General features: G+C 43.4%; 1 pseudogene; it reads right to left on the minus strand.

Annotated features, from left to right (window-relative positions):
• Positions 1-2,784: 2,784 nt before the first annotated feature.
• LOC121472103 lies at positions 2,785-3,623 on the minus strand (annotated as a pseudogene).
• Positions 3,624-13,031: the final 9,408 nt, after the last annotated feature.

Consider the following 13,031-nt stretch of genomic DNA (forward strand, 5'->3'; position numbering starts at 1 on the left):
ATTTAAAGTTTAATAAGTTAATAAGTTAATAAGCTTGAATTTATGAATAAATTCCAAGGCAAGAAATAATATTCATGGAGGATTTCATGAGGAATGTACAGTTCCTCTCTTAGTAATTATCAGACTTGGCTATATATTAGAATCATTTGGAAGCTGAAGAAAGTCAGCCTCTCTCTTGGTAGGGTCTTATATTGGTATCTTGCAAAAGTTCCCCAGAGTTTTCTAATGTGCAGCCGAGGTTGGAAACCACTGCTCCAGAGAATCTACACTCTACCACTGGGGAATAGCTCACATATCCTGGTATACCATTTCGGTCCCACAAGAAAGTATGCCCCTATTGAATTCTACTGGGGCTTTCTGCCCAGCTTGAGTGACCCTATGCTGTGTTACTGGAGTTACGGTGGAGCTAGACCCCTATAGGAAGATGCACAGGAGAGATTTCTGTTGGGCATTAGTACCAAGAAGAGCTGCAATTCTTCGGAGCATCCAGTTCCTTTTCATCTTGTGGATTCTGGGAATCATTTAATTAACACTCTTTCCAAGCTGATAGCAGCTGCTGGAAAGCTCATGGCCAAAGTCATGGTCCACCTTTATCACCTGTACAGAATTTTATAGTATATGTATCCTGTGCTGACTTTATTTTCTGTCCTTTTAGCCTCCTTTACTCATTTTTTCTAATTTTTTTTAGTTGAGATATAATCCTCATTCCAAAAAATTCACTTTTTTGTAGTTTAATTGTACATTTGTTATTTAAAAAAATATTTTATTTATTTATTTGAGAGAGAAAGAAAGCAAGAGAGAGAACAAGCATGCATGAGGTGAGGGGCAGACTCCCTGCCTAGCAGGGAGCCTGATATGGGGCTCTATCCCTGGACCCCAGGATCATGACCTGAGCCGAAGGCAGTTGCCCAACTAACAGAGCCACCTAGGCATCCCTGTACATTTATTTTTTTTTTAAAGAAAACAAAAGCCAGACAAACCCAAGTTGTCTAGGCAAATAAGCTCAAATATTTTGGTCATGTCTGACATTATAATCTTCTATGTATGTCTTTTAATTAAAGTTATTTCTATATGCCTCGTGTTATCTGATGTGATTAAACACCACCTATTCAGGGCACAAAGCTTTTCTAAGTCAAAACAGAAACCAACAAATTTTTACATTCTAGTATAGAAACAAACAAGCAAGCTCTAGTCTATGCAGAAGTGTTAATGTTCTTATTTTTCAAACCTTATTTCTCAATAAGTAGCCCAAAGAAGTTTAATGACACTGGTCTCCCGTTTCTTTTTCGGTATATGTAATATATAACAAGAGAATTTGCAAGAATGAAGTAGTGGATACATATTTGTTGTCAAAGTATAATTTGGGACACAATTTTAAATATTTAGTTTACAGATTAACTTTGTACCTTGTCATGTTTTGGCCTATCTGGTCTTTGTGGGATTGATATGATACATATACTTGGGGTCAAAATCCATAGTATCCAGAATGTTCTCAGCCATCTGGTTCCACTACAGGGTAAAATTAGACTGGTAATAAGACAATGTTACATAAAAGAGGCTTCCTTTGCCTAATCTATTTCCCAAGGGCTCCATTTATAAAGAGTACAAATCAGAAATCCTGTGCTTTACTGGATTCTTTCCCTGGTATCAGTTTGTTGTTGAGTTTTAGTTTCTTCAATTTTTTACATGGGGTCAAAAGTACCTGTCCTACCACTCATAAGAGTGATTTTGGATTTAATGAGATTATATCGAAGTACTATATAGGCTACAAAACATAAACTTTTATAATGACAGCTACTTTGTATTGAGCATCCTCAGTTCAACTATCCTACAATTCTGGGAATAGTAGTGGAAGCTTTACATGTAGCACACTCTCTCTTAATGCTCAACACAACCCTGCATGGTTATTATAATTATATTCAATGTATAAATCAGTTAACAGATACTCAAAGAGGCTAGTTGATTTGATTTGCTAAAGTTGAATAGTTGGAAAAGAGAAGAGTCCAGATTCAACTCAATATTACTTCCAAATAGAGGCTTTCCTTTCCTTTTGGCTTGGAGCAAGCACATTATTTCACATCCTTAAGAATAGTGAGTAAGAAGAGAGATAGATGGAGATCAGTGTATAACCTGTCCCTCCAGCAGAGCTAACAAACACCTTGATAAAATCTATATTTGGACTTTAAAACAGGCCACCTGAAATCCCTGGGCTTCATACATTGTTTTTACAGTTTTTATGTATTAAATACAAGGTACAAAGTAAAAAAGAGATGTTTAAGAAGCAGTAATACAGTATGCCATCTTAGCCTGATTCAAACCTAGATTTTTCACAAGTTCCGTTCTAGTCATATTGTCACACACATACACTCAAATCAATAAGGACACAAAACAGGAATAAGGACTTCTTTTGCTTTGGAAAAATCAAGAAATGAGAAGATTTAAAATGCAGAAAAAACACATTTTTTCATCAGAGCTAGTAGGCCATCATTAGGCATTAAGACACATTTTTTGTTTATAAACTTAATACAGCCATATTTTTACTTTATAAAAATCAAGTCTCCCAGTAAAAATGTTATTTTGCCACACTAATCTTTAAATTCCATCACTAAAAATACACACCAATTCCTAATCTCTTGGAACATTCTGCAGAACAGATTTTAGCCACTAGAATGAATAGCTGCTCAGGAAAACAGCACTGTTTCAACTGTGATAGAATTTGGTAGTCCATATTCTTGTCTTCCAGTAAAAGATTTCATGAGCATAAACATTGGACTCCTTGTGGTTTCATCGATCGAGAGAATGGTTCTGAGCAGCTTCTGAGCAAACATTTCTTAACAGGTTGATCACAGACTTGGGGGCATCACTCCTCATAATGGCACTGCCAGTCACAATCAGGTTAGGTCCTGTCTCTGAACATTTACGGATAGTGTCAGAACCTACTCCACCACCGATTTCCATGTCCAAGGACAGGAACCGAGTCTTCAATCAATGAACCTTTGACAGCATATCTTCCATGAATTTCTGCCCTCCAAACCCAGGTTCCACTGTCATAACCAAGGCCATATCTATCTGATTAGCCCATGATGCCAAATACTCAACTGTAGTTCCTGGTTTGATGGCAAGGTCAACCTTCATCCCATTCTCCTGAATGTCTTTAATCGAAGCCCTGGGTTCTCGGTGGCCTCAAGATGTATATTGCTTGGTTCCTGCTACAGCCATTGGTTTTACCCACTGTTCCAGCCTGGATACCATCATGTGCATATCAAAGACACAGTCCTGGCCTAGTTGCTTTTGGAGGTTTTCTACCACAGGATGTCCAAAGTGATGCTGGGAACAAAATGCCTGTCCATTATATCCAGGTGCAAATAATCAGCCCCAGAGTCCAGCATCTGGAGGCACTCAGCCCCTAAATTGGCCAAATCGCTGTTAAGGATGGATGAGCCAGTCTTGCAGCCAGACGCCATGGTGCTGGTTCCTAAGAGCAAGTTACCCTCCAGCCCCCCCTTCATAAGACAAAAGTGTTGCCCTGACTGGCTACGCTGTTTTATCTCCTTCTTGATAGAGTCTTCCGGACTAAAATCCTCTCTTTTAGTTTATTTTTTTTTAAGATTTTATTTATTTATTCATGAGAGACACACAGAGAGAAGCAGAGACATAGGCAGAGGGAGAAGCAGGTTCCCTGTGGGGAGCCCAACATGGGACTCGATCCCAGAACCCTGGGATCACGCCCTGAGTTGAAGCAGATGCTCAACTGCTGAGCCACCCAGGCATCCCTAAAGTTCTGGGTTTTATTTTTTTTTAAGATTTATTTATTTATTTATTTATTTATTTATTTATTTATTCATTCATTCATAGAGACACACACAGAGAGAGAGAGGCAGAGACACAGGCAGAGGGAGAAGCAGGCTCCATGAAGGGAGTCTGACGTGGGACTCATCCAAGGTCTCCAGGATCCCGCCCTAGGCTGCAGGCGGCGCTAAACCGCTGCACCAATGGGGCTGCCCCTAAAGTTCTGTTTTAAAGTGTATGATTCAGGGGCGCCTGGCCGGCTCAGTTGTAAGAGTATTTGACTCTTGATCTTGGGGTTGTGAGTTCCAAGCCCCACATTGGGGGTTTACTTAAATAGATTAATTAAAAAAAATAAAGTGTATGAATCTGTGGTTTTTAGTATATTCACAAGATTGTGTGACCATCACCACTACCTAATTCCAGAACATTTTCATCACTCCAAAAAGAAACTCTATCCGCATTAGCAGCCACGTCCCCTCCCCCCTCTTCTCAGCCTTTGGCAACCACTGTCTACTTTCTTTCCTTATAGATTTCCTTATTCTGGACAATTCGTAGACATGGAATCAGATCATATGTGGCCTTTTAGGTCTGGCTTCCTTCATTTAGCATGTTTCCAAGGTTCCTAGATGTTGTGGCACCTTAGTACTTCACTCCCTTTTTTTAAAAAAAGATTTTATTTATTTATTCATGAGAGATACACAGAGAGAGGCAGAGACATAGGCAGAGGGAGAAGCAGGCTCCATGTGGGGAGCCCGATGTGACACTCAATCCCAGGACCCCAGGATCACGACCTGAGCCAAAGGCAGATGCTCAACCACTGAGCCACCCAGGTGCCCCACTTCACCCCTTTTTATGGCTGAACAATAAATTCCATTGTACGGTTGTACTACATTTTGGTTTTCCATTCATCCGTTGATGGACATTTGGGTTTCCACTTTTTGGCTATCATGAATCATGTTGCTATGGACATTCACATACAGGTCTCCATGTGAACAGGATTCAGTTCTCTTGGGCATATACCTACCGGTGGATTGGCTGGGTCACAGAGCAACTCTATGGTTAACTTCCTGAGAATCTTTTTCTCATGGAAAATTATTTTTTATCTTGTTGTACTGTATGCCTCTGTGTAAGCCTCTACAAATCCTTCTTTTTTGGAACAAGGCAGAGTATAAATAAATAAATAAATCCCGAAGCACTCCCAAGCCATCTGTTTAATAATCTGTGCTAGAATTTTGCCAGGATTCTATATTGAGCCATTTGGCCCGTAGTTTCCAGAAATACCTTCTGTCTCTTTGTGAAAATCAGAACATTCTCTCATCTCCGAAGTCCTCATCATTAATCCGGGTTGTTTTTCCCTCCTACCTGCAAGGTATTTCATGACTTGGGTGTCAAATTTCTTTGAGTCTGGCTTCTAGCACTCGTGTGAGGCACATGAGCTCCCATCGCCTGCCTTCTTGTCTACCTTGTGATGCAATTACATGGTTATATCCAAGTACTTCCTGCACATGGTTTTAACTATGGTTGAACAGAGAAGCCTACAGTAAACAGCCCTACTAGCTCATCCCTCCTACCCTGCTAGTCTCACTCCTTGGAGGCAACCACTTCTACCTGTTACTCTGGGAGTGACTTCCATGTTTCTAAATAATCTGCTTATGCTGCTGTTTCTGTATTTCTCCATTTTAGACATCCTCCATTGATTTTTTAGCTGAGGAGGATAGGGATTTAGTTCACATACATCATCTGTACAGCCCTCTCCCCACTGTCCTCCCAACACGGTTAGAGAGCTGTTTTTATTCAGTTCCTTCCAGTAAAATGAAAATAAATCTGTTCATTACTTGCTGTTTCAAGTAACATATTTATATCTTTATTTCCCATCCTGTCCGTTCTTGCTAGTTTGGACTCACTATTTTGTAGGCGAAGGATACCATCACTCCTACCTTTCCCCTCGGGCTCTCCTTCCCAACTTTGTCTTCTGAGCATTTACTCGAAATGCTCAATGTTGCTAATACTATATTCTAATTTTCTAACCATAATTGTCTTCATGCTTTGCCTATAGGTTGGTTCTAGATGCTTAAATCCAGTAAATAACGTTTACATTTGAGACAAGGTAAAAATTGTTTGTGGCAGAGCCAGCAATGTCTTATAACTACGTTTCCTTTCATTTGTTTTAGTTTATCCTAGAGTTTGAATGCCTCTCTTCCTCTTCCTCTTCTCTTCCTCTCTTCACTTTACATAACCATTTCTTCAAGTTTGTTTTCCAACTTTTCAGCCTATCAAATATTCTGTGTATGAAGCCCCACCCTTTCTTTACTCCAGGAACTCCTCACACAGAGTCCTCTCTCTTATGCTCTAATTTGGGCAAGTTGTCTTTTTTATTGTTTATTTATCTTTTTTTTTTTTTTTTAGTAAGCCCTATGCCCAATGTGGGGCTCAAACTCAAACCCTGTAATAAAGAATCTTGTGCTTTTCCAACAAGCCAGGCAGGTGACCCTGGGTGAGTTTTCTGTCACATGGTTGTCCACCTAGGACTTCTTCCTTTCACTGATGCCCTGGCCTGGTCCCACTGTTTTCCCCTTCTTTCCCCCTTCTCTTCCTCCCTCCCTCTTTTTTTCTTCTTTGTTTACACTATCATTTTCCGGCACCCCATCTTCAAGTAATTTCTTAAGAAGAGGCTTATGGTACATGGATTTTCTGAGTCCCTCATTTCTCATTTGAAAGTGTCATGGTGCCTCCTCACACCTGAATGGTCATTTGAATGGATATAGACTTCTGGATTAAAAATGGCTTTTTTCACACAATGTCAAAGCCTTAGCTAATGGGAATCCTGAGGCCAGTCTTATTCTTTCATCTTTTTTTAAGATTTTATTTTTTAAGTAATCTCTACACCTAGTGTGGGGCTTGAACTCACAACCCCTATATCAAGAGTTGCATGCTTCACCTACCGAGCCAGCCAGGCACCACTAATTCTTAATATTTTTCGATGTAAACATTTTCTCCTCTAGGGAAACTTTTAGGATCTTGTGTTTAACATTGCTATTTTAAACATTCGTCATGACAGCGCCTATGTGTGGATCTCTCATTCACTTGTGATTCTTGATGTCTCCTTTACATTTGAAAATTGTGTTCTTTGGCTTTGGGGAATTATTTTGTTTTCTTATTTTAGAATGTCTTCCCTGGGATCCCTCGGTGGCGCAGCGGTTTGGCGCCTGCCTTTGGCCCAGGGCGCGATCCTGGAGACCCGGGATCGAATCCCACATCGGGCTCCCGGTGCATGGAGCCTGCTTCTCCCTCTGCCTATGTCTCTGCCTCTCTCTCTCTCTCTGTGTGACTATCATAAAATTAAAAAAAAATAGAATGTCTTCCCTTTCATTTTCTTTGTACATTTTTCCTGGATAGACTTTCATCAGAATGATTCTGTAATTCTCTACCTTCCAACATCTTTTATTGAAATCTTTATTTCTACAATCCTATCTTTAATCTCTGGTAGCTCAAACGATTTTCTTTTTTTCCCTTTCTTTAATTTATTTTTTAAAAGATTTTATTTATTTATTTGAGAGAGTGAGTGAGAGAGAGAGAACAAGAATCGGTGGAGGGGCAGAGGGAGAGAGAGAGAAGCAGACTTCCTGTGAGCCCAATGCAGGGCTTGATCCCAGGACCCTGAAATCATGGCCTGAGCTGAAATCAAGAGTCAGACACTAACCAACTGTGCCACTCAGGTGCCCCACTCACACTATTTTCTGGTTGCTTCTTTCATAGCATCTTGTCCTTGTCTGGGGATGCAACACCTCCACAAATCTTCCTGAAATTATCTATTAGTTATTGAAAGTTTTCTTGTGTCTTCTGTGTCTGAAGTTATTTCTCTTTCTTGTGGAGCATCCTCCCCTATGTCCTTACCTTTGTTTCCTTTTCATACCAGAGGCTTCTTTTTTAAGATTTTATTTATTTATTCATGAGAAACACAGAAAGAGAGGCAGAGGGATCCCTGGGTGGCTCAGCGGTTTAGTGCCTACCTTTGGCCCAGGGCGTGATCCTGGAGACCCGGGATCGAGTCCCACATCAGCTCCCTGCATGGAGCCTGCTTCTCCTCTGCCTGTGTCTCTGCCTCTCTCCCTCTCTGTGTCTCTCCTGAATAAATAAATAAATAAATAAATAAATAAATAAATAAATATTTAAAAAAAAAAAAAAAAAGAAAGAAAGAAAGAGGGGCAGAGACATAGGCAGAGGGAGAAGCAGGCTTCCCGCAGGGAACCTGATGTGGGACTTGATCCCCGGACTCCGGGATCACGCCGAGTCAAAGGCAGATGCTCAACCGCTGAGCCACCCAGACGTCCCATACCAGAGACTATTGTTAAATGTCTGATGGTCTTTGTCTTTCCATATTTAAGAGTGAGGCTGGTAGGTCAGTTGGCAGACTTCATTTCCTTTAGGAATGGAGCCTGGGTCACAAGGGGGGCTCTAAGTCACAGAGGTGGAAGCCCCTTCTTTGGGGTCATTGAACCTTCCAACTGGGGATGGATGCCTGGCTGCCCTACGTGTTTCTTAGGGATCTTCCGTCCCTGTGTGTTAGCCAGTCCTCCTCTCTTCAGCCCTGGCTGCATCTCCTGCCTCCTTCCTCTACACGGTCCAACCCCATGGCCTCACTGTGGCCTGAGCCCTGCTGTGGTTCTGCTGGATGATGAGCAACCTTCTCAGCTGCCTCCCACTTTGGGCTCCCTGTCCTCCCTCTTCATCAGGGACCACTCTTCTCTACGTCCACCCCTATATACTTGCTGAAAATGTGCATCTGTGCTGGCCTCCCTCCTGTTCTCTTCCTTGTTAGGAAAATGTACTTTCCTTCATTGGTTTACTGTCAGTTTGGGGGGGGGGGTCACAGGAGGGATGACAAACGTGTGGTCAGTAGTCTGTCTTAAAACAGAAATCTTCAATTCTCTTGCACTTTTTTTTGTTTTGTTTTTACTTATTTATTTTTTTAAGTAATCTCTATGCCCAATGTGAGGCTCGAACTCATGATCCTGAGATCAAGAGTCACATGTTCCCTCCCCTGACTGAGCCAGCCAGGCGCCCCCTTAACTCCTTCTTAATGTGTCTGTTTTGTTTTTCAGATTGAAAGTCATTCTCTTTAACACAGGAGGATGAACCAAATTCAGTTTCGTACTCATAATATCTCAATACTTTGGGACCTGGAGGTTCCTGAAACCTGAGACACTCCCTTCCTTCCTTCCTTCCTTCCTTCCTTCCTTCCTTCCTTCCTTCCTTCCTTCTTTTACTCATGAGAGACACACAGAGAGAGACAGAGACACAGGCAGAGGGAGAAGCAGGCTCTCTGCAGGGAGCCCAATGAGGGACTCCATCCCCAGACCCGGGATCACACCCTGAGCCAAAGGCCGACACTCAACTGCTGAGCCATCCAGGTGTCCCTCCTTCCTCCCATTTGGTTGTTTCTGTCCCATTTGTCACTTCAAGTCAGATGCAGCTTTCCCCCTACCCCAGCACCCCATCATCCTGTCACCCTATCGCCCCATCACAGACCTCGGCACACTCTCATCCAAATGCCCACTCGTGTCTCTGTCCTGATAATTCTAGGTTCAGCACGGTGTTGGAGCCGCAGCTCCAGCTCCATCCACTGTCTTTGTTGGGCGGTTCCAAACCACGGTTTAGTCCTGGATGTGTTTCTCCTGCTTGATGGCAGAGCCTCCTAGCCTGCCCTGCCTTCCCCAAAAGCAGGTCCAGGCTTCTGGCCCTCCAAATTCACACCTGTTTTCATCCTTCATTTACATCAAAAGAGGAACGTTTCAGAGCAATTGGTGTCACCTCTGCAGAGGCTGTTTGGCATCAGCCATCAACATTGTGACTGTACCTGGCCCCTGACCTGCAACCGATCATCATCATCGCACTTCTGGGAGGTTATCCCGCACTTAGAGGTGTTCTTTTTTTTTTTTTTTTTTAAGATTTTATTTATTTATTCATGAGAGACACAGAGAGAGAGAGAGGGAAAGACACAGGCAGAGAGAGAAGCAGGCTCCATGCAGGGAGCCCGATGTGGGACTCCATCCCAGGACTCCAGGATCAGGCCCTGGGCCAAAGATAGAGGCTTAACCTCTGAGCCACCCAGGCATCCCTAGAGGTGTTCTCATGCAAAATGACACACGGTCAAAGTTATTTACTGCAGCACTGTTTATCTGGGTGGGAGACTGTGGACCACCCAAATGGTTGAGTGGAGGCAGAAATTAGGTATATATATCCATATCACAATATCAGGATATTGTGTAGTCATAAAAATGAGAAAACTCTTAATGTATTGGTACAAAATAGTATCAAAGATATACTTAGTAAAAACTGGGGGATGTAGAGTAAGTGGCTAACACTTGGGTAACATTTATGTAAGGGAGGAGAAAATAAGACAGGTTTATCTTGTCTATGCATAAAGTCCCTGGAAGTTTACCACAACATTCACTGACTCCTAAGAGGGGACCTAGCTGGTGAGGGATGGGGTGAAAGGGACATTTTCACTATATATGCTCTTGGACCTTTTGAGCTATGGAACACATGAAAGTGTTATCTATTAAAAATAAATAAATAAGGGATCCCTGGGTGGCTCAGCGGTTTAGCGCCTGCCTTCAGTCCAGGGTGTGATCCTGGGGTCCCAGGATCGAGTCCCACGTCGGGCTTCTGCATGGGGCCTGCTTCTCCCTCTGCCTGTGTCTCTGCCTCACTCTCTCTCTCTGTGTCTCTCATGAATAAATAAATAAAATCTTTAAAAATAAATAAATAAATAAATAAATAAATAAATAAAATTTAAAACTCTCCCTTTGTGTAATCTCAATTTAGTTTTTTAAAAAGTCACATAGGGGTACCTGGCTGGCTCAGTTGATGGAGCATGTGACTCTTGATCTCACAGTCATGAGTTTGGGCCCCACGTTGGGTGTAGAGATTACTAAAAAATTGTTTAAAAAAAAAAATTGGGGGTGGCTGGGTTGCCCAGTGGGTTAAGCGACTGGCTTTAGCTCAGGTCATGATCCCAGGGTCCTGGAATTGAGCCCCATGTCGGGCTCCCTGCTCAAAAAAGAGTCTGCTTCTGACTCTCCCTCTGCCTGCCACTCCTCCTGCTTGCATGTTCTTTCTCTCTCTCTTTCTCTGTTAAATAAAGACATAAAAAATCTTTTTTTAAAGATTTTATTTATTTATTCATGAGACACAGAGAGAGAGGCAGAGGCAGAGACATAGGCAGAGGGAGAAGCAGACTCCCTGTAGGGAGCCCAATGCCTGACTCAATCCCTGGACCCTGGATCACACCCTGAGCCAAACGGAGATGCTCAACCGCTGAGCCATCCAGGCTGCCCAAGAAGTAAAAAATCTTAAAAAACATTATTATAGATAGCTTTTATGTTAACCTATATTCTGTGAATTCAGAACATGTTCTAACAATCTAACATGAGGGGGGCAGCCCATGTGGCTCAGTGGTTTAGCGCCGCCTTCAGCCCCAGGCGTCATCCTGGAAACCTGGGATCGAGTCCCACATCGGGCTCCCCGCATGGAGCCTGCTTCTCCCTCTGCCTGTGTCTGTGCCTCTCTCTCTCTCTCTGTCTCTCATGAATAAATAAATAAATTTTTTAAAAGCCCTTTCTAAAAAAAAAAAAAAACAATCTAACATGAAACATGCATTTTGCTATATTAATATGCCTGTATGTTACATATTATATTTATCATGCATATCCCCTTCTTAAAGCTCTCTTTAGGGGTCCCGGGGTGGCTCGGTAGGTTAAGCGTCTGTCTTTAGCTCAGATCCTGATCTCAGGATCCAGCTCTCTGCTCAGTGGAGAGTCTGCTTCTCCAGCTCCCTCCGCCCCTCCCCCTGCTTATGCTCTCTCTTTCTCTCTCTTTCTCTCTCTCTCTCTCTCACTCTCTCAACTAAATGAATAGAATATTTTTTAAAATTTCTCTTTATAAGAATCTGAAGGGAAAACATCACAATGTTAACAGTGGTTATTTCTGGGTAGTTGGCATATGAGTGATTGTCGATTTCTTCTTTTTCCATTTACTGTTTCTCTCCCAGTTTTTTGTGATAAAGATACATTGCTTCTAATAATCAGGAAAATGTCATGTTGGTTCCTCCTCCTCACTGTTTGCAGAGTAAAGCCTGGCCCCTTCCATACGCTATCGAGGCTGCTGCCTGCATGTCCATCTTCCTCTGTTGCTCCCCATCCCTCCTCTGATCCCCCTCCCCCCACGCCGAGGATTTGTCAACCCTAAACAAGGCCTCTTGACTGTTCTTGACTTTTCTCCTCTGGTTCAGTAATGCGACCCAGCCCATGCGGCTCAAATGTCCCCCCTCCCAGACAGAATCAGTGGTACCCTCCTCTGTGACCTGGGTCCATCCATCATCTGCCTCTGGACTGCATTACTCATGCGTGTGGCTCTTGTCCTAGGAGTCACCAGGCTTCCAGGTGTAGCCCAGCCCTGACTCACTGTGGGCTTCTGGAGCGTGTGGGCCTAACAGCCATTCCCTGCTTGCTTCTTCCACCTTCTGCAAGGTGCAGGTGCTGAGAGAGTTACCTGCTGGCTGCCCTCCCCACATCATGTTGGTGTCTCCTTTCTGCGTATCAGAGTTTCTGGGATGTGAACGTGGTTCAGCCTCATCTGGCCTCAGTCCTGGTTCCTCTCCTAGTGGGGTCACCTACGTAAGCAGCATTCTTCAGGTCGGGCCGCATCCTCCATACCCACGATGGCTACTGGCCCGATCCCCCGTGGTCCAACGTCAGGAGAAGGAGCTCTCCCAGGTTGCCTAGTGGTCTTCAGGAGCCTGAGGAGGCCCCTTGCTCATGTCCTTGGAGAAAGTGGGGCTGGGAGATGAGGCAACATGTGTGGCAGAGACTTACACACACACCCCCCCAAGGAGCCTTCCAGTCTTCCTGCCTGCCTCTATCTGGAGGGACACTGGCCAGAAGGGAGGAGATGGGAGCAGGAGGAGTGACTGGAGCAGGGCCCATCTTGTCACCTGGAGAACTTGAGTCTCTTGCCATTTTGCAGAAAGTTCCCTGTTTCCCAGCTTGCATAGACCCAGTGGTTCACAAAGGGCCCCCATGTGCTCCCATCCCTCACCGAGCCCACCCCCAGCTCACAGGACAGCTGGACATAAAGGAAATGGCAGAGGGTAGATGTCAAATTCCTTTCCTGTCCATATATGCCCTGGAGTAAGGGATACTCTTACAGACTCACCCCTAATCCAGCCACTGCTGCTCTCA

The sequence above is a fragment of the Vulpes lagopus genome, chromosome 11, assembly GCF_018345385.1.
Source record: "Vulpes lagopus strain Blue_001 chromosome 11, ASM1834538v1, whole genome shotgun sequence".
NCBI classification, from domain to species: Eukaryota; Metazoa; Chordata; class Mammalia; order Carnivora; family Canidae; genus Vulpes; species Vulpes lagopus.